Raw genomic sequence first — 6,036 nt, forward strand, 5'->3', positions numbered from 1 at the left:
TTGATAAACTTGTTTTTTTATTATTATTATTTATTTATTTATTTTATTCAAAGAACAATAACATACAACATGTTATCAAGAAACAAAATTTTAAAAATAAATAAATAAAAAAAGAAAAAGGAAAAGAAAAAAGATAGAAAGACAAATTACAACAAACAAAACAGTTGCCAGGGGGAGGACAGTATTAAACTTCAAAACTTAAAACAAGATATACACATACATGTATGTATGTATGTGTGTGTGTGTGTATATATATATATATATATATATATATATATATATATATATATATATAAAATCAAATAAATATATTGTAAAATTCACAAACTTTCAAAGTTCTTACAGCTTTCTTATTCAATGAGTCTCTGATACTGTCAATATAAATACATATTTAAGTCAACAAAACCATAAAATTGGGTTTTTTATTGGTAAATTTACACTTATGAATGTGAAATTTGGTCAACAGAATAAGTAAGTTAATTAAGTAAAAGTATTGTTCCTCTTGGTCTGGATAGTCAGTAAAGCCAAAAAGCACATTTTCCCATAAGAGTGAAGAAGGGTTCAAACACTAATAAACTCTTGGATCTTACACCAGTGTATCTGAGTATGTACAGTGCCAAAATAACTGCAAGGCAGTTTCCTCATATTCATTACAAAAAGTACAATTTATATTTATTCCTTTTTAAATTTTTGTAAATAATGATTTGCTGGATAAAATCTGTGAACGAGCTTATAAGAAACTTCTTTAATCTTATTTCTAAGATGATATTTCTGTGGTAACAACCACACTTTTCTCCAGCAAATCAATTTTCCATTCAATGAGGTGACCCAGTGAGACTAAATATAAGGTACAATAACAATTTCCCTTTGGAAGAGAGTATGAATAGCTCTATTATTACTCTTGGGGTATGATGAAAAACAAATTTTACCAACATAAGATTTAGTAACATCAAAAGACACTGAACCGGGAGAATGGTCTTTATCAATACCTCTAAATAGCATTTGTGTACCTGAAGGAATTGAACCAAAAACCATTGCAAATTCTTTTTGAGTAACTGGTATTTTATAATAAGAAAGGAATTCGTCATTAGAAAAGAGTGTTCCTTCTTTATTATATAACTGATCAAACCAGTTCTTTAAAAAAAGAGATTTGTGTTTATAAAGAATATTTCTGTTATTCCAGATGAAATAGCGATGCGGAGAAAAATTGTGCTTATATATTAATGACCAAGATAGGAGCACTTGTTTGTGAAAAGCAGATAACTTAGCTGGAATTTTATCTATATTATAATTACACAACAAAACAAAACTAAGACCACCAATATTTGAAAAAGCATAGTGAGGAATAAAATTCCAGACAGAAGTGGGGGTTTTAAGTGATGCTTAATCCAGTTAATCTTAAAGGTATGGTTCATTGTGGTGAAATCTAAGAAGTTAAGGCCACCATTCTCATATGTATTCATAATTACAGTCTTTTTAACATAGTGTGTTCGATTTTTCCATAAGAAATCAAATAACATTTTAGCAATATTTTTACTAGTAAAAGTAAAAGGTTATCAAGATACAAAGATGAGGCATATGTCAGTCGGGGTATACCTTCAGCCTTCGTAAGGAGAACTCTCCCTTCTTTGAAGCCAGAAGTTGAATTTTTTTTTTTTTTTTTTTAGTTTTATCAATTATGGTGTTAAAATTCAGAGAACATCTTTTCAGCTGGTCTTTAACAATAATTATACCCAAGTATGTAACACTATCCTTGACAGGAATGTTACTAATACTTGTTAAATCGCAGTCTTTAACAGCCATTGGCTCACACTTACTAATATTGAGATAAAGACCAGAGGCACTAGAAAACTTATTAATAACATTAACTGCAATTGGAATTTGGTCACTATTTTTTTTTTAAAAAGGGTTGTATCATCAGCTAACTGGCTTATAATCATTTCTCTATTTACAATTGAGATATCTTTAAGAATACTTTTTTTAACATGCATAGATAACTGGGTTAACCCTGTCTAATACCTCTTTTTAAATCAAATCTAGAGGTAGTTCCGTGTTTGAGTTTGATTGAGTAATTTGCCTTATTATACAGGGTTTCAACTGCTGCACAAAATAACTCACCAAACCCAAAAACCTTTAAAGAAGAAAATAAAAATGATGCTCAACAGTGTCAAAAGCTTTGCGAAAATCTAAAAATAAAATAAAACTATTTTCATCAATCAAGTATGAATAATCTAATGTATCTAAAACCAACCTTACATTATTCGAAATGTGCCTGTTTTTCATAAAACCTGACTGAGTTTCATCTATAATATATTCTAATACATTCTTAATTCTTTTAGCAAATATAGAGGCAATTAATTTATAATCATTATTCAAAAGACTAATTGGCCGCCAATTATCAATTATAGTCAAATCTTTTTTAGGCTTAGGAATAACGGTAATTAACCCCTGAGTCATAGTAGATGGGAGGCTGGACTTAGATAAACTTTCACAAAAAAACTGAAAGAAGAAAAGGGGCTAGCTGCTCAGCAAATAACTTATAAAATTCTGAGGTTAGACCGTCAGTTCCGGGACACTTATTATTTTTTACGTTATGAACTGAATTGGTTATTTCTTCTAAACTAATAGGTTGGTCACACATAGCTTTATCTAAATTATTTATTTTTTTAATAACTCCCACTGAATTTAAGAAATCATTTGAGGCTTTAGTATCATATTGTGACGCATATAAATTACAGTAGAAGGTGGAGCAATACTCTGAAATCTCTTTAGGGTCCTTTGATATTTTATAATTAATTTTTAACTGATGAATAGTATTTAATTTAGCGTGATTCTTTTCTAGTCTAAAGAAGTAGGAGGTATTCTCATTCTGCACGCTCAGAAATAAAGTTTTGGAATACAAAAGTGAGTGTTTTTGGGTGAAGTATTTCTTTAAATCTATTTTATCATTCCTATATTATAAGTAGCCTAGGCCTAGACCTGCTTGGGCGTAATTTAGGATGTTTAGCCCACGCATGCAATTACTGTACCAAATGTAACATTTGCATTGAAGAGCTGAGGGCTATGATCTGGAGCTCTCTCCAGGGCACACATTGATGTCTGTGCTGTCTTCTGGGACATTACACCCATCTGCGCTCTGCCTGTGATACAGCACTAGACTGGAGGAATGACACCTGCGTGCTCAGTAGAGCCTAGCCTCATATCCTTTAATCAGCAGCTCCATTATCAGCTGCAGTCAGACTGTGTCCTGTTCAGGCTGCATCAGAATCGCAGGGGAACCTGCCGGTAAGAGGTGACTAGAGGATCTGAATCAGTGCAAAAGTGATCATAAAGAGGAAAGAAGAGAGGATATTAAGGGAAATGAGAGGGGTAAGAGGCTATGTTACATTCCACTCCTTAGTTTCCTATGGCATGAAGCAGTATATTATAAACATTTATTTGATCACTAGCAAAGGCCTTTTAAAAATTGTGACATTTGTGACTCAGTTACATGTAGCATGATTATGAGGTCGCACATTAAAATGGCTTTCAGACATTACACAAACATAATTTTACAAATAAATAGAAATAAAATGGGGTCTTTTTATTCTTTTTCTATCATCTCTCATTCAGGGTTATTATTGTTAAATAAAACCATAAAACCCTTTTCGTACTAGTAAGGCAACACATATTAACTGAAATATAATTAGGAATAATTATAAATTAGTTTAACTTGAAGTATTAAAATGACTGAAAATAAATGCAAAGTAATATTTAATCAAACAAAAACGAATGAAAATGATGGAAACACAACAAAATGACTAAAATTGTAACTAAAATAACTAATAAAACAGAAACTATAAAAATCTAATTCCAAATATTAACAAACTATAATAATATATCAATGATATACTAAAAATTTGTTTCTACTCAAAGTTTTGGTACTTTTAGGATTGTTCATAGTATAATATAAAATATAATTTCAAACAAAATCAGGAGAATAAGGCCTCTATGTGTATGTGTGTGTGCATGCACATAAAAAAAAAATGAGTGGAATATCATTAAACTTGTGCTTTTCCTTAGGGAAATTAAGGGACACTTTACTATAGATTAACATCATTTTTTTGACAGCTACCTGACTCCCTAGTTAGTGCACTTCCTGCTGAACTACAGTAGGGAGCTGACTAAGACAGAGAGAGAGAGAGAGAGAGAGAGAGAAAGAGAGAGAAAGAGAGAGAACAGCAAGGGGGCAAGAAGAAGTACAGAGGGTGAAGAACCACTCAGTCATTTCTTCAGGAGAGAAGGGTGGCACAAGATAACAGCCAGGAAAGGCATGAATGACAGAGATAGAGGGGAAGGAGGAGAGAACCCATACATAACATAAAGAGTTGCTTCAATGGAAGTGACAGTGTGAACCAGGCTGTCAGAGAAAGGCAGCTGATTGGGAAAAAGCAGTAGAAAGAAAGGTAGAGGACGAGAGCTTGCAGAACTGTCGGGCTGATAAATGCTGTCTAAAATCTTAGCACACTGTTCCTGCATGCATCCAAACACAAGCTTTTCCAATTTCCTGTGTGACAGCCCAAGCTGTCGTCAGTGCGACAGGAAACAGATTAAGGAGCCTCTGGAAGGGCTCTGTCAGCATGCTCTGGATGTTTATTAATCATTATATCTGCAGAAGCGGAATAATCTTGATAGATTATACGGGAGGAAGGAGAGGTGATTGGTTTGGTTGGAGGCGAATAGCCAATAATAAGCCCACCTGTGGGTTTGATTGCTTTCATCTCTCCAATCCAACAGACTGCAAATCAGCACCCAAAACTTTTGTGTTTTATATAAGTGTTAAAACCCATTCAGAGTTTTGCTGCTTCAATGCTTCAATTGTATGTAGAATCAGAGAAATAGAATGTCTTATTTAGGGCCAAGAACACCCATTTAAGTCCTCGGATGAGTTTTGGTCCTGGCTCTCACAATCTTCTAACTGTAATACAAGCTTTTAGAAGCTTCAGCACATCTAAGGTTGGAGGTCAAGTAAACACAAACACAGTTTTTTCATTCAGGAATACATGGTTTCTAAAAGAAAACAAGAAATGTACAATGTAGATGTAGCATTTGGACCAATCATACACACAACTATTTGTTATATCTGACAAATCATCTCTAATGCCCCCCTCACCCAACCAAAGGGCCAACTATTAGGGTCTGTGAACCCTTCCCCCGAAATGCATCTAACACCTCAGAAAGGCAGAACAGGCCTCTGGTTCCATGGCAACCAATCTGATAACACTAGTTTTATTGCTCAAAGGAATGCGGGCAGAGCAACTCTCACTCCTTTTCCCCTTAGGAAAGACACATAATGCCCATAAAAATGGACTCTTCTTTAATTAATTCATAGAAAAACCTTTCTGTGAATGAACACACATATCCCTCAGGTCATTGTGTATATTGTTACTGTTCTTGTATATCGTCTTTTGTATTGTATACTGTTTTATGCATGCTTATGATAGAACCACTCGTCCTAACCTTAACTATACCATGTTCGGTCTCTATAAATTAGACTAAAGATGATATAATTGAGAGTGTACATTAAATGTTTATGCCAACGCAACATATTAGTGTTCTAAGAATCTTTAGTAGTCTTTGCATCAACCCCAGTCGAATCTTAATATGCAAAATACCATGGTCTAAGACAAAGAGTCGTAAACCTTCCCTCTAAAAGTGAAAGTCACCATTGGCTCTTTGACCCCCCAGGGGTGTGACCTCCATAGGGTTTAAAAGGCCTCACTTCAGTGACCCGCCTAGCTTTTTAGTCTCGTCTCTCATCCCCTTTCCATCTTCTGATGGCTAAGTCCCAGGGCCGGTGTTCTGTCGATTTGTGCTACCCATTAAAGCAATAGGTAGTACAATTCGACCCACGAATAATGCTACCTGTCAAATTATACACCTACCACAACCCTAAACCTACCCTTACAGTAATGCCAATACAGTAATTATGTGTTATATTCGCGGTTGTGGCTAGAAGGGATACAGCTACCAGAAACCAACAATAAATAATTTTTT

Source organism: Onychostoma macrolepis, chromosome 17 (assembly GCF_012432095.1).
Source record: "Onychostoma macrolepis isolate SWU-2019 chromosome 17, ASM1243209v1, whole genome shotgun sequence".
NCBI classification, from domain to species: Eukaryota; Metazoa; Chordata; class Actinopteri; order Cypriniformes; family Cyprinidae; genus Onychostoma; species Onychostoma macrolepis.